Consider the following 26,846-nt stretch of genomic DNA (forward strand, 5'->3'; position numbering starts at 1 on the left):
CAGCACAATAATACAGTTTAAAGTGAGGAAGGCCAAACCCCCCCTCATTTATGCAATCTTGTACTTGCATAAATGTTTCTTTGAAATTCTGGCTGCCTTGCTATCCTATAAAAATGCAACTACTATTGAATCCAGTTTCTTAAAATAGCTTTGTGGTATGAAATTGGGTAGACATAGGAAGAGGTAAAGAAACCTGGGGGTAGGACAACCATTTCAATAGAGTTCATACAACCAACCAAGGAAATATTCCAAAAATCTATATTTGTTTAAGCTGATGATTTTCATTTCCCAATTTGTTTTCAATAGCTGATCAAATTTTCTTGTCACTACAATTTGTACATCACAGTTCTAAATGGGGTAGATTGCAGAAATTGGAAAGCTGCCGCGGTCCTCCCACCTCTTCTAAGGGGGAGACACTCTAGACCCAAACTGCTACAGAGCTTTATCTATCATATCCGTCCTTTCTAAGGTCTTCGAAAGCCAAGTTAACAAACAGATCACCGACCATTTCGAAACCCACCGTACCTTCTTCGCTATGCAATCTGGTTTCCAAGCTGGTCATGGGTGCACCTCAGCCACGCTCAAGATCCTAAACCATATCATAACCTCCATCCATAAGAGACAATACTGTGCAGCAGTATTCATAGACCTGGCCAAGGCTTTCGACTCTGTCAATCACCACATTCTTATCGGCAGACTCAACAGCCTTGGTTTCTCAAATGACTGCCTCGCCTGGTTCACCAACTACTTCTCAGACAGAGTTCAGTGTGTGAAATCGAAGGGCCTGTTCTCCGGAACTCTGGCAGTCTCTATGGGGGTGCCACAGGGTTCAATTCTTGGGCCAACTCTCTTCTCTGTATACATCAATGATGTCGCTCTTGCTGCTGGTGATTCTCTGATCCACATCTACGCAGACGACACCATTCTGTATACTTCTGACCCTTCTTTGGACACCGTGTTAACAAACCTCCAGACGAGCTTCAATGCCATACAACTCTCCTTCCGTGGCCTCCAACCTCTTAAATGCAAGTAAAACGAAATGCATGCTCTTCAACCGATCGCTACCAGCACCTGCCCGCCCGTCCAGCATCACTACTCTGGATGGTTCTGACTTAGAATATGTGTACATCTACAAATACCTAGGTGTCTGGTTAGACTGTAAACTCTCCTTCCAGACTCACATCAAACATCTCCAATCCAAAGTTAAATCTAGAATTGGCTTCCTATTTCGCAACAAAGCATCCTTCACTCATAATACCAAACATACCCTCGTAAAACTGACCATCCTACCGATCCTTGACTTCGGCGATGTCATTTACAAAATAGCCTCCAACACTCTACTCAGCAAACTGGATGCAGTCTATCACAGTGCCATCCGTTTTGTCACCAAAGCCCCATATACTACCCACCACTGCGACCTGTACGCTCTCATTGGCTGGCCCTCGCTTCATATTCGTCGCCAAACCAACTGGCTCCAGGTCATCTATAAGTCTTTGCTAGGTAAAGCCCTGCCTTATCTCAGCTCACTGGTCACCATAGCAGCACCCACCAGTAGCATGAGTTCCAGCAGGTATATTTCACTGGTCACCCCCAAAGCCAATTCCTACTTTGGCCGCCTTTCCTTCCAGTTCTCTGCTGCCAATGACTGGAACGAATTGCAAAATTCACTGAAGCTGGAGATTCATATCTCCCTCACTAACTTTAAGCACCAGCTGTCAGAGCAGCTTACAGATCACTGCACCTGTACATAGCCCATCTTGTAAATAGCCCATCCAACTACCTCATCCTCAGACTGTTATTTACTTTTTTGCACGCCAGTATCTCTACTTGCACATTCATCTTCTGCACACCGATCAATCCAGTGTTTAGTTGCGAAATTGTAAGTATTTTGCCACTATGACCTATTTATTGCCTTACCTCCCTTATCTTATCTCATTTGCACACACTGTATATTTACTTTTTTTCTTCTATTGTGTTATTGACTGTATGTTTGTTTATTCCATGTGTAACTCTGTGGTTGTTTGTGTCGCACTGCTTTGCTTTACCTTGGCCAGGTCGCAGTTGTAAATGAGAACTCGTTCTCAACTAGCCTAACTGGTTAAATAAAGGTGAAATAATAATATTATTATTTTTTTTATTTTTTTATACGTTGAAAAGGTGTCTCAAATTGTAGTATATCCAGTCGTGGCCAAAAGTTTTGAGAATGACACAAATATAAATTTTCACAAAGTCTGCTGCCTCAGTTTGTATGATGGCAATTTGCATATACTCCAGAATGTTATGAAGAGTGATCAGATGAATTGCAAAGTCCCTCTTTGCCATGCAAATGAACTGAATCCCAAAACATTTCCACTGCATTTCAGCCCTGCCACAAAAGGACCAGCTGACATGTCAGTAAATCTCTCGTTAACACAGGTGTGAGTGTTGACGAGGACAAGGCTGGAGATCACTCTGTCATGCTGATTGAGTTCGAATAACAGACTGGAAGCTTCAAAAGAAGGGTGTGCTTGGAATCATTGTTCTTCCTCTGTCAACCATGGTTACCTGCAAGGAAACACGTGTCGTCATCATTGCTTTGCACAAAAAGGGCTTCATAGGCAAGGATATTGCTGCCAGTAAGATTGCACCTAAATCAACCATTTATCGGATCATCAAGAACTTCAAGGAGAGTGGTTCAATTGTTGTGAAGAAGGCTTCAGGGCKCCCAAGAAAGTCCAGCAAGCGCCAGGACCGTCTCCTAAAGTTGATTCAGCTGGGGGATCGGGGCACCACCAGTACAGAGCTTGCTCAGGAATGGCAGCAGGCAGGTGTGAGTGCATCTGCACGCACAGTGAGGCGAAGACTTTTGGAGGATGGACTAGTGTCAAAAAGGGCAGCAAAGAAGCCACTTCTCTCCAGGAAAAACATCAGGGATAGAGTGATATTCTGCCCGGAGAAGACAAGGTGAGCGCTACCATCAGTCCTGTGTCATGCCAACAGTAAAGCATCCTGAGACCATTCATGTGTGGGGTTGCTTCTCAGCCAAGGGAGTGGGCTCACTCACAATTTTGCCTAAGAACACAGCCATGAATAAAGAATGGTACCAACACATTCTCCGAGAGCAACCTCTCCCTACCATCCAGGAACAGTTTGGTGACGAACAATGCCATAAGGCAAAAGGGATAACTAAGTGGGTCGGGGAACAAAACATAGATATTTTGGGTCCATGGCCAGGAAACTCCCCAGACCTGACAAACAAAACCCCACAAATTCTGACAAACTCCAAGCATTGATTATGCAAGAATGGGCTGCCATCAGTCAGGATGAGGCCCAGAAGTTAATTGACAGCATGCCAGGGCGGATTGCAGAGGTCTTGAAAAAAAAGGGTCAACACTGCAAATATTGACTCTTTGCATCAACTTCATATAATTGTCAATAAAAGCCTTTGACACTTATAATTATACTTCAGCATTCAATAGTAACATCTGACAAAAAATATCTAAAGACACTGAAGCAGCAAACTTTGTGGAAATTGATATTTGTGTCATTCTCAAAACTTTTGGCCACGACTGTACACACTACCGTTCAAAAGTTTGGGGTCACTTAGAAATGTCCTTGTTTTTGAAAGAAAATCTAATTTTTTGTCCATTAAAATAATAATAAAATTGATCAGAAATACTGCGTAGACATTGTTAATGTAGTCAATGACTATTGTAGCAGGAAACGGCTTATTTTTTATTGAATATCTACGTTGGCGTACAGAGGCCCAATATCAGCAACCATCACTCGTGTTCCAATGGCACGTTGTGTTAGCTAATCCAAGTTTATCATTTTAAAAGGCTAATTGATCATTAGAAAACCCTTTTGCAATTATGTTAGCACAGCAAAAAACTGTTGTCCTGATTAAAGAAGCAATAAAACTGGCCTTCTTAAGACTAGCTGAGTATCTGGAGCATCAGGATTTGTGGGTTCGATTACAGGCGCAAAATGGCCAGAAACAAAGATATTTCTTCGAAACTCGTCAGTCTATTCTTGTTCTGAGAAATGAAGGCTATTCCAYGCGAGAAATTGCCAAGAAACTGAAAATCTCATACAACGCTGTGTACTACTCCCTTCACAGAACAGTGCAAACTGGCTCTAACCAGAATAGAAGGAGTAGGAGGCCCCGGTGCACAACTGAGCAAGAGGACAAGTACATTAGAGTGTCTAGTTTGAGAAACAGACACCTCACAAGTTCGCAAATGGCAGCTTCATTAAATAGTACCCGCAAAACACCACTCTCAACATCAACAGTGAAGAGGCAACTCTGGGATGCTGGCCTTCTAGGCAGAGTTGCAAAGAAAAAGCCATATCTCAGACTGGCCAATAAAAATAAAAGATTAAGATAGGTAAAAAAACACAGACAGAGGAAGATTGTAAAAAAGTGTTATGGACAGAGTTTGAGGTGTTCGGACCACAAAGAAGAACATTCGTGAGACGTAGAAAAAATGAAAAGATGCTGGAGAAGTGCTTGAAGCCATCTGTCAAGCATGGTGAAGGCAATGTGATGGTCTGGGGGTGCTTTGGTGGTGATAAAGTGGGAGATTTGTACAAGTTAAAAGTGATCTTGAAGGAAGGCTATCACTCCAATTTGCAACGCCATGCCATACACTGTGGACGGCGCTTAATTGGAGCCAATTTCCTCATACAACAGGACAATGACCCAAAGCACAGCTCCAAACTATGCAATAATTATTTAGGGAAGAAGCAGTCAGCTGGTATTCTGTCTATAATGGACTGGCCCGCACAGTCACCGGATCTCAACCCTATTGAGCTGTTGTGGGAGCAGCCTATGGTACGTAAGAAGTGCCCATCAAGCCAATCGAACTTGTGGGAGGTGCTTCAGGAAGCATGGGGTGAAATCTATTCAGATTACCTCAACAAATTGACAACTAGAATGCCAAAGGTCTGCAAGGCTGTAATAGCTGTAAATTGAGGATTCTTTGACGAAAGCAAAGTTTGAAGGACACAATTATTTCAATTAAAAATAATTATTTATAACCTTGTCAACGTCTTGACTATATTTCCAATTCATTTTGCAACTCATTTCATGTATGTTTTCATAGAAAACAAGGACATTTCTAAGTGACCCCAAACTTTTGAATGGTAGTGTATGTCGGCCTGGGATAAAACCTGTCTGGTCAGGGTGTATGATGTCAGAAATATATTCTTCCAATCGGATTGCCAATATTTTTGTCAACACCTTATTTTCTATGGGGAGCCACGAAACGGGGCGATAAGACAACATCTCCATGGAATCTATCTTTTTTCAAGATCAGTGCTATAGTAGCCTCATGCAGTGTTTGCGTGAGTTTGCCATTTTCTTTGGAATGTTTAGACATTCGCAACAGAAGTGGCGCTAGACTGGCGCAGTACTTCTTATAGAATTCTATTACAGATCCATCGGGCCAAGGGGCCTTGCTGTTTGTAAATTGTGCTATCACTGTGTTAATCTCCTTTAAAAAGTTATCCCGGCATCGAGTGCAGCCGCTGCGCACTAGTTTAGGAAGTTCACATTCAGTGAGAAAGCGTTCCATAGTTTGTGGATCAGCAGCATCGCATTTCGATTGATATAGCTATGAGTATAATATTCATTAATATCCTGCAGATTTGTTACTATTTTACCATTCTTCTATTTTATGAATAGCTCTAGATGCCTGTACGTGCTTTAGCTGTCTTGCTAATCATTTATGTGGTTTGTCACCCAGTTCAAAATAACTTTGTTGCATTCTAGCAAGTAAAGAGCTCACCCGTTTTGAAAGGATGGTATTGTATTCATATTTAAACTTTGTGATCTTCTCAAGGACTGCATTCGAGGAAATCTCGTTTGCCTAACTCTTATCATTTCTTTCAGCCTAGTATTGGTGCGTTTCTTCCTCTCCGATGTATATGAAATAATGTGACCTCTAATCACAGCCTTGAGAGATTCCCAAAGGGTAGAGTCGTCAACATCCCCCATGTCATTAGCTCCAAGGAAAAACGTTATCTGCTCCTTCAAATACTGACAAAAAGTATCATCTTTCAATAAGTGAGCGTCTAAGCGCCACGGACGACGACCTGCATACATATTGTACAGTTTCAGCACCATGGACAGCGGAGAGTGGTCTGTAAGTAGAATCGGGTGACAGGTAACCAACACAGCTGCTGAAATTAGTTGAGTCCAACAAAAAATTGTCAATTCTGGAATATGATTTATGAACTGACGAGAAGAATAATCCCTATCTGTTGGGTGTGTCAGCATCCAAATATCGACAATGTTAAGGGTTGTCATCAATATATTTAGACAGACACTGGCATTTGATTGTTGGAGTGACCTTGATAGCTGTTTATCTAAAAGAGGATCTAGTCTCCTCCAACAATAACACTTGTATCCAACATATTTGGTCTTAAACACTCTTTGAAAAAATTATGGATCATCGAAGTTGGGTCCATATAAATTGACCAAGGTTATTGGTATCGAATTCAGTGTACCAGCCACAATAATATACCGACCATTAGGATCTGAAATCGAGGATGAGTAAATACAAGGAATGTTTTTCCTTATCAGGATTCTTCTCCCTCTCGCTTTTGCATCAAAATGATAGTGGTATATCTGATTGATCCAGCTGACTCGTAGTTTGGCCTGAGCCGAGCGTTTAATATGACTTTCTTGAAGAAGCACTATGTCAATGGCCAGTGATTTAAGATGAGAAAAAAACCTTGGCTCTTTTCACAACATGACCTAAGCCATTGCAGTTCCAACTGACTATTTTTATTCCACCAGGTCTACTCTGTGCTCTTTATTCCACCTGGTCTACTCTGTGCTCTTTATTCCACCTGGTCTACTCTGTGCTCTTTATTCATCCAGGTACCTACTCTGTTGCTTCTTTATTCCCCTAGGTCTACTCTGTGCACTCTTCCTCACTCTCCACCAGGATCCTACTCTGTGCTCTTCTACCTTCACCTAGGTCTACTCTGTGCTCTTTATTCCACCAGGTCTACTCTGTGCTCTTTATTCCACCAGGTCTACTCTGTGCTCTTTATTCCACCAGGTCTACTCTGTGCCCGGTCACTATGTGGCATTTCTTATTTTAGAGCAAATTGTTTCTGTCATATAAAACCCAAAAGAAAAACGTCCCGCCGTGCGGGAGCTTGTCATACCGCCTGTATTAATAAACGTGAACATAAAACACAGACCCCATCCCCCCTCCCATCCCCCCTCCCGTCCCTTTACTGAGTGACTTCCCCAAACAAAGCACTCCTTGACTAACACACAAACCTTAGGGTGCCTAGACATAACACTTAAACTCGGCACCTATAGATGCTCTGCATATAAACAAAGATTAAATAACACATAACTCTCACGTTAGGGGGTGAGTGGGACTAAAACATGATATTGCTTATGTGACATTGTTTAGCCTAACATCTCAACCATCATTATAAGTCCCCATTTCTGATCGAAAAGACATCGGCAGAAAATTCAAAACACATTCCTGGCCTGTATTTGGCCACTTAGCCGGCTGACACAGCAGTTCTGTATCGTCAGACAGGGAGCTTGCTTGACAAGAACAGTTCGGCTTCTTTTGGATTGTCAAACGTACAGTTGATCTGTCGACTGTCACCTTAAACTGAGCTGGGAAGAGGAATCCGTATAGAATGTTGGCCGCCGTGCATTTTGCCCTGCAACTTATAATACTCTTTCCGTTGGTTCCTCCAAAGTAAGATCTGGGTAGAAAGACACCCTGGCTCTGTTGTAGTTCAAACTTCTTATGGCTGAGATCCCGTTAACAGGATCGACTTGACAACAGCCAGTGAAAGTGCAGGGCGCCAAATTCAAGCAACAGAAATCTCATCAATAAAATTCCTCAAACATACAAGTATTTTACACCATTTTAAAGATAAACTTGTTGTAAATCCAGCCACAGTGTCCGATTTCAAAAAGGCTTTACCACGAAAGCACACCAAACGATTATGTTAGGTCAGTACCTAGTCACAGAAAAACACAGCCATTTTTCCAGCCAAAGAGAGGAGTCACAAAAAGCAGAAATAGAGATAAAATGAAATCACTAACCTTTGATATCTTCATCAGATGACACTCATAGGACTTCATGTTACACAATACATGGTATGTTTTGTTCGATAAAGTTCATATTTATATCCAAAAATCTTAGTTTACATTGGCGCGTTATGTTCAGTAAAGTTTTTGCCTCCAAAACATCCGGTGATTTTGCAGAGAGTCACATCAATTTACAGAAATACTCATAATAAACATTGACAAAGAATACAAGTATATACATGGAACTTTAGATAAACTTCTCCTTAATGCAACCGCTGTGTCAGATTTCAAAAAACTTTACGGAAAAAGCACACCATGCTATAATCTGAGTACAGCGCTCAGAGCCCAAACAAGCCATACAGATATCCGCCATGTTGTGGGGTCAACAGAAGTGAGAAATAGTATTATAAATATTCACTTACCTTGATGATCCATTCAGAATGCACTCCCAGGAATCCCCCGTTCGATAACGTCCATAATTTATATCCAAATACCTTCTTTTTGTTTGCGCGTTTAGTTCCAAAATCCAAATTGATGATGCGCATGTCAGACGAAAAGTCAAAAAAATCCATTACAGTTCGTAGAAACATGTCAAACGATGAAAGAATCAATCTTTAGTATGTTGTTATATGCATATCTTAGCTTCTGGGACTGAGTAGCAGGCAGTTTACTCTGGGCACCTTATTCATCTAAGCTACTCAATACTGCCCCCAGCCATAAGAAGTTAAGGGGAACTTTTGACTAGCCAGCTTGAGGATGAGATCCCTAGTCTGGGGATAGTGCAGCCGTGCGATGAATGGCCTTGGGGCCTCGCCCTTGGCTGGCTTCGTTGCCTGTGATCTGTGTGCGCAGTTGATCAGGATGGGAGTTTTGAAGTGTTCACTCCCCAGCAGTGCCGGTATCAGATAAATATTCAGATGTTCGGGCGTCTTGAATGCGATTCAAGCATTTCCTGTCGGACTTTCAGTGTTTTGTTGTGCACTGTTCCTCAATGTCCTGTAGCCTGGCCTCGTGATGAACTGTTGTCTGCTCAACCTCATGCACCCTGCCCTTGGTTGCCTTCACAGTTTCAGACAAAGTCCTAATACTCGTTGAGATGTCAGCCAACCATGTGTCCACCTTTTTTCTTAGTGAGTTTATAGCGGCCAGTCGGTCACTTGGAGTAGGTTCTGTGGGGAGCTCGTGGGTTGGCGATGTTGACATTGGTTCGTTTTCTGTCTCATCCAAATTAGCTTGTTTAGCGCCCCCTTTTTCGATGCTTTTTCCTTTTGTCATATTGTCAGACAATGTTTGAAGTTATAGGTTGTGAGAGATTAAGATAAATATGAAATTATTTTTAAATTGAGCGGCGCTCTAACAAAACACATATATTCCATAGCACACTCTCTAGCGCCCCCCCAGCTCCTCATCTTTTCTTCGTCAAACAAAATGAAAAAAAGAGAGAAATAGTAATGCTGTCTTTTTGTAGGCACTACCAACGCCATGGTTCGCTGGTCAAAGCCTATGGGGAAATTAATGGAGTTTTTGTAGGGTTTTTGAAGAAAGCTGAAAAGAAGGTCTGTGGTAAGCACAGGCTTAGGAGATCTTATACATTTTGGTCTATGAGATAATCTTCAACAGCTAACACACCATTTTTTTGCATTTATGTAATTTAAAAAATCACAAAGCACATAAAGGCTTCATAATTCCTAAAGGTCATGTTAACTGACTGATATTATATCATAAAACAAAACATAAGATCTCCTAAGCCTGTGTTAACCTCTGACCTTATTTTCAGCGTTTATCCAAAAACCATATTCTTTCCCCACAGGAATAGCTGAACGAACCAGAGGTAACTAATTTCCGTTATTTAGGAGCTGGAGAGCTCCATAACAGCAACCGTGGGGTGGACAGTTGCGCTGTTACTGGGGAAGGTTATCTAAGGTCTCTACCACAATACACCTGTCACTCCTGAAACTCAGGGCAGATGGGGAGGAATTTACAACTTCCACACTTCTCTTAAATTTAGCCCAGCACTGATGAAAACAGCAGAAGTTCTGCGCTCCAAGAGAGGGGTTGGGGGGGTCTGGTATGTCTTTCATTGTCCCTTCTTCCCCTGTCAGCTCTCTCTGGCTTGTGACTGATAGCAAGGAGGCAGGGAGGAAACCAACCCATACAAGCCCAACCTACAGTGTAGAACTGTCGGCTAATGGCATCAGCCTCTAACAATGCCATTTCTACAATCTAACACCACATCAGTAACAGAATCAAATTATAAACCGGGTAGTTTGGGTCCTGGTTAACAGACAATATACCACAGGTATGACACAATATTACTTGTTTGCTGTTCTAATTAAGTTGGTAACCAGTTTATAATAGCAATAAGGCACCTCAGGGGGTTGCGGTAGGGCTAAGGGCTGTATCCAGGCACACTATTGAAACATAGCGGGGGCATGATGACGAGAGAGAGAGACGGACAGAGAGAAAAGAGAGCGTGGCCTTGATGACATTTCAACATTTCATTTCATCACAACAGCTGCTGAAGACAGATGAGACAGAGAGACAGACAGCAAGAGACAGAGACAGGGGTGTTGACCTTTAACAGTGTAGGATTTGAAAAATGACAAAGCTGTGAAAGGAAAGATGGTTGTTTCCCAAACAGCACTCTATTCCCTATAGAGTGCACTACTTAAGACCACTATAGTGGACTATATAGGGAATAGTGTGCTATTTGGGACACAGATCGAAGCCTCCTGTTGACACTGACCTGCTCCACCCACACCCCCTAGCCCTCCTCTGGAGCCCACAAGATCATGGTCTTGTCCATAGACACAGAGAGCAGGCTCAGAGACTGATGCTGGTCGCATCCTGTAGGGGGAGTTGCCCCTAGAAGCTGATCTGGGGTAAGTTTGTGCATTTCCCCCACTAATGATTAAGTTTAGGATTGGGGCAGGGGAAGTGGATCCTAGATTTGTACCTAGGGGAAACCCCCTGGAACCACAATACAGCATATGCAGGTTGGATGGGTAAAAAATCATGACAGAACTGCAGCAGGCAGGCAGACAGACAGTGAGTGATGTGAACTAATAAAAGAGTTTAGGGGTCACCCTTTCTGATTTCATGGGTGTATGGTAGGCCCATCAAACAAATCACTCCCTCCAACTAATGAAATCATTGAGTGGTATGGCACCACCACATCACAGTGAAATAAGAAAAGTCAGATCAGTTACTGAATGGTGTATAGGTTGACAGTACAGTACCTTTGATGACAAGGGTCTGCCAGTGGACTCCATAGACCTTGTTCTCGTGTCCGGCCAGGACTGACTCTAGGGTCACTGCAAACACTGAGGAGGCATCTGGGGAGAGGAGACAACATACATAGACTACATGACCAAAAGTATGTGGACACCTGCTCATGAAACATCTCATTCCAAAATCATGGGCATTAATATGGAGTTGGTCCTCCCTTTGCCGCTATAACAGCCTTCAACTCTTCTGGAAATGCTTTCCACTAGATGTTGGAACATTGCTGTGGGGACATGCTTCCATTCAGACACAAGAGCATTAGTGAGGTCGGGCATTGATGTTGGGCGATTAGGCCTGGCTCAGTCGGCATTCCAATTCATCCCAAAGGTGTTCGATTGGGTTGAGGTCAGGGTTCTGTGCAGGCCAGTCAAGTTCTTCCACACCGATCTCGACAAACCATGTCTGTATGGACCTCGCTTTGGGCACAGTCATGCTTAAACAGGAAAGGGCCTTCCCCAGATTGTTACCACAAAGCTGGAAGCACAGAATCTTCTAGAATGTCATTGTATGCTGTAGCGTTAAGATTTCCCTTCACTGGAACTAAGGGGCCTAGCCCGAACCATGAAAAACAGCCCCAGACCATTATTCCTTCAACACCAAACTTTACAGTTGGAACTAGGCATTGGGACAGGTAGCGTTCTCCTGACATCTGCCAAATCCATATTAGTCCATGGGAATGGCAGATGGTGAAACCAGAGTCCAATGGCGGCGGGCTTTACACCACTCCAGCCGACGCTTGGCAGTGCGCATGATCTTAGGCTTGTTTGTGCGGTTGCTCGGCCATGGAAACCCATTTCATGAAGCCCCCGACGAACAGTTCTTGTGCTGACGTTGCTTCCAGAGGCAGTTTGAAACTCAGTAGGGAGTGTTGCAACCGAGGAGAGACATTTTTGCGTGTTACTCGCTTCAGCACTTGGCGATCCCGTTCTGTGAGCTTATGTGGCCTACCACTTCGCGGCTGAGCCGTTGTTGCTCCTAGACTTTTCCACTTCACAATAACAGCACTCACAGTTGACCGGGGCAGCTGTAGCAGGGCAGAAATTTGACAAACTGACTTGTTGGAAAGGTGGCATTCTATGACGGTCCCACGTTGACAGTCACTGAGCTCTTCAGTAAGGCCATTCTACTGCCAGTGTTTCTATGGAGATTGCATGGCTGTGTGCTCGATTTTATACACCTGTCAGCAACGTTGTGGCTGAAATAGCCGAATCCACTAATTTGAAGGGGTATATATACATACTTTTGTATATATAGTGTACATGAATCTTTATTGTACAATCACAAACTCCATCCACATATGTGTGATAACTTAGTCAGTCAAATACATTTTTAGAATCATACGGTTGTTGCCAGGGATCAAACAATACACATTCCCGACTAAAATAAAACATAAATCCAATGAACATTGGCAATGATGACATTCACATTAATGATCACGTGACTGTTTATTACTACATTAACGCAGATCTTGTTGATAGATAGACATTCATTGTCCTATGAAATCCACAAAAACCTGATGTTTTTATTGCATCATTCATTTTTTTATAAGAAAATTCTTCTAATTAACAGAAATGTTCTAATGAAGCCTGATAACGAATGTCTACTCACCGGTTACTGTCAGTTTAAAGACGTCCTCAGTCATCCTAATGGTGTGTTCATCCTGCGTGTTTCCCTCGGTCCCAGATTTGGCAACCAGCCTCCACACATGGATCAGACAATCCTGAGCACAGCTGGCCAGTAACAGATCCCCCTCTGTACAGCATGGAGGTAGACATTAGTTTGTTTTTATTTAGTATATATTTTTAATTTAAAGGGATCGTTCACTCAATTCAAACTGCATCATCATCATCATCACTACAGTTTTTGCTCTGTACTGAAAGTGCTCTATCTTGGAAACTTGACTGCTGACATGCACAATTTTGTGGGTGGACTAATGAACAAAATACCAAAAAATATTTGAGTGAACTGTGCCTTTAATTGTATATATTCCCTATATAGGCCTAGTGCCATTTCAGATTCACTCTAGATAAGATGGCTGAGAAGAGAACACACAACTTCTCAAAACTAAGGCCACCTTGGGAAGAGTAACAGGGAGAGGAGGGGGTTGAAAGGAAGGGGGTGATTAGGTGGCCATTGTAGTATAAGGGGGCCAGGTTGGGCCTTGCCAGGACCCCAGGGTTAACACCACTATTCCTGCAACAAGAGGGAATCTTCAGTGACCACAGAGTGTCAGAACCTTGGTTGAACCGTGTCTTCCAAAAGTTGGAATTAAAAAGACCCCCAGCTGAACTCAAAGACAGGGCTGCGGAGCCACGCTGCTTGAAGGATACAGTATATCTGAGAGAGGGGTGGAACGAAAGCATTGACTAGGCCCTGCTGCACCCGTTTCATGCATTATAGAAAGACTTCAGTTTGCAATAGCAAATCAAATTAAGCAAATGCCCCAGTCATAAAAGGATGGATTTTCATTTTATTTTATAGTAGAGAGAGACTGGAGAGAGAGGACTTTTGCAAAGCCTATGGGGCTGGTACATATAAATTAATCTCTGACTGCATCCCATAGGCCTCTGGTCAAAAGTAGTGCACTATGAAGGGAATAGGGTGCCATTTGGGACACAGCATCTCTCTCCACCTCTAATGGTCACCCAGCTTGGAGTAGTTCATTGACTGAGTGGGATGAGTCCAGTGGAGAGGGCTGGTGAAGGAGATGAAATAGCTTTTACAAACCCTGGGCTGAAACCCAAATTGCATCCTATTCCTTATTATAGTGCGCCACTTTGGACCAGGGCCCATGGGGTTCTGTTCAAAATTAGTGCACTATATTAAGCCCATAGGGTGCCATTTGTGATGTAGGCCTGAACAAAGCACTGCTGGAGTACATCTGGATTGGGTTGCACAACTCAAGTAGGCAGCTGAATATACATATACCAGAAATACTTCCCCATATTTTGTCATAACATCTCTGATTATTAGACAGATTTATGACTAACATGTAAATGTAAAATAAGGCAGTGAGGAAACAGATCGCTAAACACTGGTGTGGTCCTCACCTAAATACACCCACTCCACACCACAGATCCAATCCTCATGCCCTTGCAAGGAGAAGACTTTCATGAACTGTCAGAGACATGGGGAGAAAAGGCCAGCATCAATGTAAATTAATATGTTTATGAATACAACATAGTCGATTTATTGATTTTTACATTACTGTCCATTAATTTGTTGGCCAATGCCAGCTATTTGATTTCGCTCACCTGTCCATTGCACTGCACATACAAATGTGTTCTGCAATCTCGCCACAGCAGGCCAGTATGGGAACTAGAAACAGCTTACCTCTGCTGGCTGGCAAAAATGCTAGCGAGACATCCATCATGAAGCCTCTCCCAAACGATATGGTTTGTGTTCACTCCGCTTCAGGGAGAGAGAGGGCGGAAAAAATTAAAAAATTAGCCTTTATAATAGGGTGTGAGTCATACTTGTACAAAACAGGCACGAAAATTACACAAAAACATTGGGTTCCATACATCACCGACAAGCGTTCCTAAATCAACTGCTCCCAGATTATTTCACTAACTCATCCTAGAGAAGTGAGATGGCTAATCGCTAGGCTAGTTCTTTTGAGGCAAGCTGCAGAGACATTTGTCAAACGGTGACATGTTTTTCTTCTCTCCTTTCGCCAGAAACCCAGGGGTCTTCCAGGCACTAGCAGCACATGCTGGCAGCAGAGCTCCGTCTGGCCTACATAAGACAACACACCCTGAGGACAGACCCCAGACCGCATCCCAAATGGCACCCTATTCCCTATATAGTGCACTACTTTTGACCAGGGCCAATAGGGAATAGGGTGCCATTTGGGACGCAGCCCCAGCCACACGCTCATCTCCATGACTGTCATGTAACATCAACATTCACTCCCCCCCCACACCCGCTAACATACAGAGAGGAAATACCAACCAATGCCACAAAAACACCTAAACCCAGAACTAAAATCATGCACAAATGCATCAGATGCTTGATTAGCTTCTGGGAAGAGATGCATGAGATAAGATACACTACATGACCAAAAGTATGTGGACACCTGCTCATGAAACATCTCATTCCAAAATCATGGACATTAATATGGAGTTGGTCCCCCCTTTGCTGCCATAACAGCCTTCAACTCTTCTGCGAAGATTTTACACTAGATGTGGGAACATTGCTGTGGGGACTTGCTTCCATTCAGCCACAAGAGCATTAGTGATGTCTGGCACTGATGTTGGGTGATTAGGCCAGACTTACAGTCAGGGTTCCAATTCATCCCAAAGGTGTTTGATTGGGTTGAGATCAGGGCTTCAGGGCTCTGCGCAGGCCAGTCAATTCTTCCACACCGATCTCGACAAACCATTTCTGTATGGACCTTGCTTTGTTTACGGGGGAATTGTCTTGCTGAAAGAGGAAAGGGCCATCCCCAAACTGTTGCAACAAAGTTGGAAGCACAGAATGGTCTAGAATGTCATTGTATGCTGTAGCGTTAAGATTTCCCTTCACTGAAACTAAGGGGTCTAGTCCAAACCATGAAAAACAGCCCCAGTCCATTATTCCTCCTCCACCAAACTTTACAGTTGGCACTATGCATTGGGGCAGGTAGCGTTCTTCTGGCATCCGCCAAACCATGATTCGTTCATCGGACTGGCAGATGGTGAAGCGTGATTCATCACTCCAGAGAATGTGTTTCTACTGCTCTAGAATCCAATATGTGCGAGCTTTACACCACTCCAGCCGACGCTTGGCATTGCGCAAGGTGACCTTAGGCTTATGTGCGGCTGCTCGGCCATGGAAACCCATTTCATGAAGCTCCCGACGAACAGTTCTTGTGCTGACGTTGTTTCCAGAGGCAGTTTGGAACTCGGTAGGGAGTCTTGCAACGGAGGACAGACAATTGTTATGTGCAACAGCACTCAGCAATCCCGTTCTGTGAGCTTGTGCGTGGCCTACCACTTCGTGGCTGAGCCGTTGTTGCTCCTAGACGTTTCCACTTCACAATATATACACACATATATACAGTTGAAGTTGGACGTTTACATACACTTAGGTTGGAGTCATTAAAACTTGTTTTTCAACCACCACCAATTTCTTGTTAACAAACTATAGTTTTGGCAAGTCGGTTAGGACATCTACTTTGTGCACGACAGAAGTAATTTTTCCAACAATTGTTTACAGACAGATTATTTCACTGTATCACAATTACAGTGGGTCAGAAGTTTACATACACTAAGTTGACTGTGCTTTTAAACAGCTTGGAAAATTCCAGAAAATTATGTCATGGTTTTAGAAGCTTCTGATAGGCTAATTGACATCATTTGAGTCAATTGGAGGTGTACCTGTGGATGTATTTCAAGGCCTAACTTCAAACTCAGTGCATCTTTGCTTGACATCATGGGAAAATCAAAAGAAATTAGCCAAGACCTCAGAAAAACAATTGTAGACCTCCACAATCTGGTTCATCCTTGGGAGCAATTTCCAAATGCCTGAAGGTACCACATTCATCTGTACGCAAGTATAAACACCATGGGACCAACCAGCCGTCATACCGCTCAGGAAGGAGACGTGTTCTGTCTCCTAGAGATGAACGTACTTTGGTGCAAAAAGTGCAAATCAATCCCAGAACAACAGCAAAGGACTTTGTGAAGATGCTGGAGGAAACAGGTACAAAAGTATCTATATCCACAGTAAAACGAGTCCTATATCGACATAACCTGAAAGGCCGCTCAGCAAGGAAGAAGCCACTGCTCCAAAACCGTCATAAAAAGCCAGACTACGGTTTGCAACTGCACATGGGGACAAAGATCGTAATTTTTTGAGAAATGTCCTCTGGTCTGATGAAACAAAAATAGAACTGTTTGGCCATAATGAACTTTGTTATGTTTGGAGGAAAAAGGTGGAGGCTTGCAAGCCGAAGAACATCATCCCAACCGTGTAGCACGGGGGTGGCAGCATCATGTTGTGGGGGGTGCTTTGCTGCAGGAGGGACTGGTGCAATTCACAAAACAGATGGCATCATGAGGGAGGAAAATTATGTGGATATATTGAAGCAACATCTCAAGACATCAGTCAGGAAGTTAAAGCTTGGTCGCAAATGGGTCTTCCAAATGGGCAATGACCCCAAGCATACTTCCAAAGTTGTGGCAAAATGGCTTAAGGACAACAAAGTCAAGGTATTGGAGTGGCCATCACAAAGCCATGACCTCGAATCCTATAGAACATTTGTGGGCAGAACTGAAAACGTGTGTGCGAGCAAGGAGGCCTACAAACCTGACTCAGTTACACCAGCTCTGTTAGGAGGAATGGGCCAAAATTCACCCAACTTATTGTGGGAAACTTGTGGAAGGTTACCCAAAACGTTTGACCTAAGTTAAACAATTTAAAGGCAATGCTACCAAATACGAATTGAGTGTATGTAAACTTCTGACCCACTGGGAATGTGATGAAAGAAATTAAAGCTGAAATAAATCATTCAACTATTATTCTGACATTTCACATTCCTAAATTAAAGTTGTGATCCTAACTGACCTAAGACAGTACATTTTTACTGGGATTAAATGTCAGGAATTGTGGAAAAACTGAGTTTAAATGTATTTGGCTAAGGTGTATGTAAAATTCCGACATCAACTGTATATACACCAAACAGATATAGTAAGAATGACATGCATGGTGGAAAACTAGGCAAATCAGTTAAGAAGAAATTCTTATTTACATTGACGGCCTACCCCGGCCAAACCCGAACGACGCTGGGCCAATTGTGCGCCGCCCTATGGGACTCCCAATCACGGTCGGATGTGATGCAGTAACAATAACAGCACTTACAGTTGACCGGGGACAGTTCTAGCAGGGCAGAAATTTGAGGAACTGACTAGTTGGAAAGGTGGCATCCTATGATGGTGCCACGATGAAAGTCACTGAGCTCTTCAGTAAGGCCATTCTACTACCAATGTTTCTCTATGGAGATTGCATGGCTGTGTGCTAAGCTTCTCGTTAGTCGTCGTATACCACAGTCTGTTGACTGTCTGCTAAGCTTCTCGTTATTCGTCGTATACCACAGTCTGTTGACAGTCTGTTGACAGCCGCTACGATACCATCCTATGTTACATGCATCTGACCACGAGAGGTTACTAGGCACAAAACAGAAGAAAACCACAATGGAACAGTATGGGACTACTATCATCCATCCATTAAGAAACGCTTATTTCCATTGCTTTGCTACAGTGTGCACTAATGAATACGACCCAGCATAATAGCCTTGATAAAAACTAACTAATGGCTGCAACCTGGTTCAGGTTATCAGTCAACCTACCAGGGTAGTTACAAACAGGAATGAAATCATCAACATGCATTGATCGCATCTTTACTAATGCTGCAGAAATTCCATCGGATGTAGTGATCACAATACAGTATCTATATCTAGGAGAACCAAAATTCCATCTAGTGTATAAGAGGTCCAACAATACGTTTTGTAGGGATTCCTATGTTGTTGATGTAGAGAATATTTGTTGGTCTGTGGTGTGTAATGAGGAGCAACCAGACACTGCACTTGACACATTTATGAAATTGCTTATCCCAGTTAGTGCTAGAGGCATCACTACAGATCGGGATTCGATCCCGGGCTGTGTCACAGCTGGCCCAAGACCGGTAGACACATGAGGTGGCGCACAATTGGCCCAGCATCGTCTGGGTTAGGGGAGGGTTTGGCCGGTTGGGATATCCTTGTCCCATCGCGCTCTAAAGACTCCTTGTGGTGGGCCGGGCGCATGCACGCTGACACGGTCACCAGTTGTACAGTGTTTCCTCTGACACATTGGTGCGGCTGGCTTCCGGGTTAAGCGAGCAGTGTGTCAAGAAGCAGTGCTGCTTGACGGGGTTGTGTTTCGGAGGACGCATGGCTCTAGACCTTCGCCTCTCCCAAGTCCGTACGGGAGTTGCAGCGATGGGACAAGACTGTAACTACCAATTATATCACGAAAATAGTAGAAAAAATAAATAATAATAATGCTAATAATAATACATCCCCGTGGATTGATGAGGAATGGAGAAAGTGTATGGTTGAGAGGGATGAGGAAAAAGGAATGACAAATAAGTCTGGCTGCACAACAGACTGGCAAACATACTGCAAATTGAGAAATCATTTGACTAAACAGAATAAAAATAAGAAACTACACAATGAAACAAAGATAAATGAAATAAATAATCATAGTAAAAACCTTTGGAGCACTTTAAATGAAATTATGGGCAAAAAGGCAAATCATTCATTGAATCAGATGGCTCATTCATCACAAAACCTACTGATATTGCCAACTATTTTTCAGATTTTTTTCATTGACAAGATTAGCAAACTTAGGCATTACATGCCAGCAACAAACGCTGACACATCCAAGTATAACTGACAAAATTATGAAAGACAAGCATTGTAATTTTGAATTCCACAAAGTAAGTGTGGAAGAGGTGAAAAAATTATTGTTGTCCATCAACAATGACAAGCCACTGGGTCTGACAACTTGGATGGAAAATTACTGATGATAGAGGACGATATTGCCACTCCTATTTGCCATATCTTCAATCTAAGCCTACTAGAAAGTGTGTGCCCTCAGGCCTGGAAAGAAGCAAAAGTAATGCCTCTACCCAAGAATAGTAAAGCCCCCTTTACTGACTCAAATAGCCGACCAAAGAGACTGTTACCAACCCTTAGTAAACATTGACAAGATACAATGCTATTTTACTGTAAACAAATTGAAAACAGATTTTCAGCATGCCTATAGGGAAGGACATTCAACAATCACAGCACTTACACAAATGCCTGATGATTGGCTGGAAGAAATTGATGACAAAAATATTGTGAGGGCTGTTTTGTTAGACTTCAGTGTGGCTTTTGACATTATCGAGCATAGTCTGCTGCTGGAAAAATGTATGTATTATGGCTTTCCACCCCCTGCTATAGTGTGGATAAAGAGTTACCTGTCTAACAGAACACAGAGGATGTTCTTTAGTGGAAGCCTCTCGAACATTATCCAGGAATTCCCCAGGGCAGCGGTTTAGGCCCCTTACTTTTTTCAATCTTTAAATCTTCTGTCTCTATGTATGCGGCTGACGCAACACTATACACGTCAGCTACTACAGCTACTTCAGCGACTGCAACACTTAACAAAGAACTGCAGTTAGTTTCAGAATGGGTGGCAAAGAATAAGTTAGTCCTAAATATTTAAAAAACTAAAAGCATTTTATTTGGACAAATCATTCACTAAACCCTAAACCTCAACTAAATCTTGTAATGAATAAATGTGGTAATTGAGCAAGTTGAGGAGATTAAAGGAGACTAAGATTGGTAGAAGTATGTCCATAGTAAAGTGCTGCTCTGTCTTCTTGACAATACTGCCCACAAGGCAGGTCCTACAGGCGCTATTGTCGCACCTGGGCTACTTCAGTTGTGTGATCAGGTGCCACAAAGAGGGAGTTAGGAAAATTGCAATTGGCTCAGAACAGGGCAGCGTGCCTGGCCCTTAAATGTACATGGAGAGCTAACATGAATGATATAAACTCAGCAAAAAAAGAAAACGTCCTCTCACTGTCAACTGCGTTTATTTTCAGCAACCTTAACATGATTAACAAGATTAAACAACTGAGACATAAACTGAACAAGTTCCACAGACATGTGACTAACAGAAATGTAATAATGTGTCCCTGAACAAAGGGGTCAAAATCAAAAGTAACAGTCAGTATCTGGTGTGGCCACCAGCTGCATTAAAACTTCTTATGGCTGAGATCCCGTTAACGGGATCGATATGACAACAGCCAGTGAAAGTGCAGGGCGCCAAATTCAAACAACAGAAATCTCATAATTAAAATTCCTCAAGCATACAAGTATTTCACACCATTTTAAAGATACACTTCTTGTTAATCCCACCACAGTGTCCGATTTCAAATATGCTTTTTCCAGCCAGAGGAGTCACAAAAATCAGAAAGCGATTGAATTAATCACTAACCTTTGATGATCTTCATCAGATGACACTCATAGGACTTCATGTTACACAATACATGTATGTTTTGTTCGATAAAGTTCATATGTATATCAAAAAATCTCGGTGTACATTGGCGCGTTATGTTCAGTAGTTCCAAAAACATCCGGTGATTTTGCAGAGAGCCACATCAATTTACAGAAATACTCATTATAAATGTTGATGAAAATGAAAAGTGTTCGTGTCCGTAAAGTGTTATACATGGAACTTTAGATACACTTCTCCTTAATGCAACCGCTGTGTCAGATTTCAAAAAAGCTTTACGGAAAAAGCAAACCATGCAATAATCTGAGTACGGCGCTCAGAGCCCAAACAAGACAAAAAGATATCCGCCATATTGTGCAGTCAACAGAAGTCAGAAATAACATTATAAACATTCACTTACCTTTGATGATCTTCATCAGAATGCACTCCCAGGAATCCCAGTTCCACAATAAATGTTGTTTTGTTCAATAATGTCCATCATTTATGTCCAAATAACTCCGTTTTGTTTGCGCGTTCAGTACACAATCTAAACTCACGACGCACAGGTCCAGGCAAAAGTTCAGACGAAAAGTAATATTACAGTCCGTAGAAACATGTCAAACTAAGTATAGAATCAATCTTTAGGATGTTTTTAACATTAATCTTCAATAATGTTCCAACCGGAGATCTCCTATGTCTTCAGAAATGTGATGGAACAGAGCTCGCTCTCAAGTGAACGCGCATGGTCAGCGCATGTTCAGCTCATGGCAGACCTTACTCAATCCCCTCTCATTCGGCTCCACTTCACAGTAGAAGCATGAAACAAGGTTCTAAAGACTGTTGACATCTAGTGGAAGCCTTAGGAAGTGCAACATGACCAATATCCCACTGTATCTTTAATAGGGAATGAGTTGAAAAACGACCAACCTCAGATTATTCACTTCCTGGTTGGATTTTTTTCTCAGGTTTTTGCCTGCCATATGAGTTCTGTTATACTCACAGACATCATTCAAACAGTTTTAGAAACTGTGTTGGGGTTTTAGGCTGGGTTTCTGTACAGCACTTTGAGATATCAGCTGATGCAAGAAGGGCTATATAAATACATTTGATTTGATGTAATGTTTTATATTTTTCTTTTATCTGTAATATAAGTGTCTTAATGTGTTTGGACCCCAGGAAGAGTAGCTGCTGCCTTGGCAACAGCTAATGGGGATCCCTAATAAAATACTAAATACAAATACCTTGATACAATCCTGGTTTCACGACACAGTGGAAACCACAGCGGTAACAATAGGCCATTACAATGATTTCAGACAATCCTGAAGTGATGACTCATTAAATTCTGTGACTCAAATGATCAGACTGTTCCCTCTGTGTTTCTACTACCACAGCATGCCAGCAGATGTCAGGGTAGGTGGAGAATTCAGCACAGATTAACTCAAAAATGCCCCTTTTGCTACAGGGTGAAGTTTCCCTTGTAAACAAACACACTGCCTGCATCTCAGAGCAGGAATCAAGGAACACTTATAGTCCTTTTTTAACGCAGGGTTTTATAGATCTGGGGTGAAGTTTCCCTTAGGTCAAGATCTAGGATCAGCTCCCCCTCAACCATTAGTGAGGGAAATGCTAAACTGACCCAAGATCAGCATCTAGAGGCAACTTCACCCTACTTAGGTAGAAATAACCCACTTTAGGTGAACATTGTGGTTTGTGTAGCCTTATCATATTGAGATAAGAGTACTTGAGAGTACTACTGAAGTTACAAAATACAAATCAACATAGCTGGGTGGCCTATGGGCAATGTTCCCGCTGAACTGCACACGTGCACGGCCTTGCACCTCCTCCAGGACTGCGACGCAGAAGAAATGCCAGGCAGCACAGAGATGCACGAGATTGAACTTCACCTAGTTCGCCACATTAGTTTGCACTGTATAGATCAACGTTTTTTCTGTGGTCGAATCAACATTATATCAGCCCCTTTTCAATCGAACAAAACAAAACAAATCTAACTTTGCAAGATTGAGTCTGTGATTTTGTTGTAGGCAGAGCCAGAGCACAACGGAGTAGAATTCTATTGGCGGGGTAGCCCATGAGCCGTCTTTCAATCACCCGCGAGTGTATGTGCACAGAGCTGCGAGTGATATTATTTGCTAGTTAGCGAGTAATTAGCCCAGTTACAGATAAGAATAGTTCAGCAATGCGGAGTTACTGCTTCCTACAAGAGCACAAAACATGTAGGCTACATTTCAATCTGTCTTTGAAATGCCATTTGGGTAAAAAGCTTAAGTCCTAATTAAAAGTGCGGTGTTGAATATGCAAATAAGCCAACAGGCAAAGGGGTAGTCTACATTGTATAATTCTCTGTATGGTAATAATTCATTTGATTTTGTAAAGTGGTTTCTTGCATCATACAACACAATGCAATTTACAGTCCATGGTTTTGCACACCAAGTAAAAAATCATTAATTCATGTCAAGCCCTTAATGTAAAAATGTTTTCAAAAGTCTCATGCAATGTAGCCTGCATTGAACACCACATATAGGCTACTGTAGGCTATATCACAGAAATCAAAAGCTATTTCCATGTGGGAAAATTATGGGATTTGCTCCATTGGATTTGTTGGTAAGCCTACATTATGCTTGAATAGCCACAATAGCCAATTGGCTTCTGTCTAAAACTGTAAGGAAACAGCCTCAGTGTTCACTGTAAACACGCCAGAAGTTGAACAAAATTCTCAAAACGTTTCCGCTCACAAGACCTAAATTTGCTCAGTGCCCCAACAACATTGTCTATGGGCCCTGATCAAAATTAGTGCACTATATAGAGGAATAGGGGATCAATGATCTGATTGCCTTATCTGTCCTAAATAGTTCCTTGTCTGAGCCAGAACGCCCCATAGGGCAGGAGCCTCCTGTTTCTATAGTGTGGGGCAGCTTGATGTACTGTAGAAGACAAGTACACCGCCTGGACAGGACACTAGTCTATTGCTGGGACAAATAATCATCTCTTACCTTTACTCCCAGTGTAGAGCCAAAGTTTGACAGTGGAGACAAGCTGTGGAGGCGATGAGTAGCCTATTGTTGTCCAGGTGGGTGGCATCCACAGCACACACTGGCCCAGTGTGTCCAACACACTTTACACACTGGTTAAACTGGGGCAGAGAGCGCAAACAACAAATATGCATCTCGGAAAGTATTCAGACCCCTTGATTTTTTCACATTTTGTTACGTTACAGTCTTATTCAAAAATTGATTAAATGTCCTCATTAATCTACACGCAATACCCCATAATGACAAAGCAAAATTAGATTTTTTATAAATGTTTGCTAATTTATTACAAATAAAAAACAGAAATACCTTATCTACATAAGTATTCAGACCCTTTGCTATGAGACTTGAAATTTTAGCTCAGGTACATCCTGTTTCCATTGATCATCCTTGAGATGTTTCTACAACTTAATTTGAGTCCACCTGTGGTAAATCAACTGATTGGACATGATTTGGAAAGGCACACACCTGTCTATATAAGGACCCACAGTTGACAGTGCATGTCAGAGCAAAACCTAAGCCATGAGGTGGATGGAACTGTCTGTAGAGCGCTGAGACAGGATTGTGTCGAGGCACAGATCTGGGGAAGAGTACCAAAACATTTCTGCAGAATTGAAGGTCCAAGAACACAGTGGCCTCCATCATTCTTAAATGGAAGAAGTTTGGAACCACCTAGACTCTACCTAGAGCTGGATGCCTGGCAAACTAAGCAATCGGGGGAGAAAGGCCTTGGTCAGGGATGTTATCAAGCACCCGATGGTCACTCTGACCGAGCTCCAGAGTTTCTCTGTGGAGATGGGAGAACCTTTCAGAAGGACAATCATCTCTGCAGTACTCCACCAATTAGGCCTTTATGGTAGAGTGACCAGACGGAAGCCACTCCTCAGTAAAAGGCACATGACAGCCCGCTTGGAGTTTGCCAAAAGGACTCTCTGGTCTGATCAAACCAAGACCGAACTCTTTGGCCTGAATGCCAAGCGTCACATCTGGAGCAAACCTGGCACCATGCCTACAGTGAAGCATGGTGGTGGCAGCATCATGCTGTGGGGATGTTTTTCAGCGGTAGGGACTGGGAGATTAGTAAGGATCGAGGGAAAGATGAACGGAGCCAAGTACAGAGCGATCCTTGACGAAAACCTGCTCCAGAGCACTCATGACCTCAGACTGGGGAGAAGGTTCACCTTCCAACAGGACAACAATCCTAAGCACACAGCCAAGACAACGCAGGAGTGGCTTCGGGACAAGTCTCTGAACGTCCTTGAGTGGCCCAGCTAGAGCCCAGAATTGAACCCGATCGAACAGAGATCTGCAGAGAAGAATGGTAGAAACTTCCCAAATACATGTGTGCAAAGCTTGTAGCGTCATACCCAAGAAGACTCAAGGTTGTAATCGCTGCCAAAGGTGCTTTAACAAAGTACTGAGTAAAGGTTCTGAATACTTATGTAAATGTGATATCAGTTTTTATTTTTATAAAGTTGCTCAAAAAAATAAACCTGTTTTTGCTTTGTCATTATGGGGTATTGTGTGTAGATTGATGAAGTGCCAATCAGATGAGACCAATTCCTGCTTCTAGTAGTGTTATCACACCTTCCCATCTAGGGCCTCCCACACAATCAGTAGACTGTCAGACCCTCCTGACACCAGGTGAGTTTCTGTACCATCATCAGGGAGGAAGACAACCAACTGTCAGAAACAGTCTACCAAAGCATTGGATGAAACATATCAATATATATTATCAGCATATCAAAGCATTGGATGAAGCATGCAGGTAGCTACTCACCACAGTCCTCTCTGTGGACCCATTGGACTGTGTTCACCCTCCCAGATGTCCATTCAGGACAGCAACAACACCTTTCTCGTGTAAAGATGACTGTCACAGCAAATATGCCTTATACCCAAGGACTCCAAGCAGCTGTCAACATTGACAAGACTGATGATGTAGTGACACGAGTACATTTAAATTGTGAAATATATATATATATTACCTTTGGGTCATAGAGAGCGGCGTAATTACATGTAATACATGCAATGACCACACCACGACCCCATGAAAGAACATTTTGGGTTCGATTAGCACAACATGCGACATGGCATGTTTCTATTATGGGCGCTGCCATTCTGAATTCTACCCCGCAGCAGAGTTACCGTAAATACGGGTATACATGGCAAATAATTCTACAAACATTCCGCTCACAGAGCTTAATGGGTAAAATGAAGTTGAACACACTCTGGAAAACTGTATATTTTTGTTTCACAAGACTGCAATTTAAGGGGACAGTTGCTTGAATTTTATTGGTGGCATTGTTACCTTTACAATAAAACATTACACACGCTTCATCGTAGCCTACATAATCTCGAACAATCTCTAAACTCTTCTGATTGCGTTATTGGGTAGAATCCACTGGGTGGTGCAATAGACTCATTGTGGGCCTTGCGCAGCAAAAGCCCCAGTTT

At 42.6% G+C, this 26,846-nt stretch overlaps 1 pseudogene; it reads right to left on the minus strand.

The window, feature by feature from the left end:
• Positions 1-26,485, minus strand: part of LOC111954780 (elongator complex protein 2-like) — a 60,187-nt pseudogene extending 33,702 nt beyond the window's left edge.
• Positions 26,486-26,846: the final 361 nt, after the last annotated feature.

Source organism: Salvelinus sp. IW2-2015, linkage group LG30, assembly GCF_002910315.2.
Source record: "Salvelinus sp. IW2-2015 linkage group LG30, ASM291031v2, whole genome shotgun sequence".
Lineage (NCBI taxonomy): Eukaryota > Metazoa > Chordata > Actinopteri > Salmoniformes > Salmonidae > Salvelinus > Salvelinus sp. IW2-2015.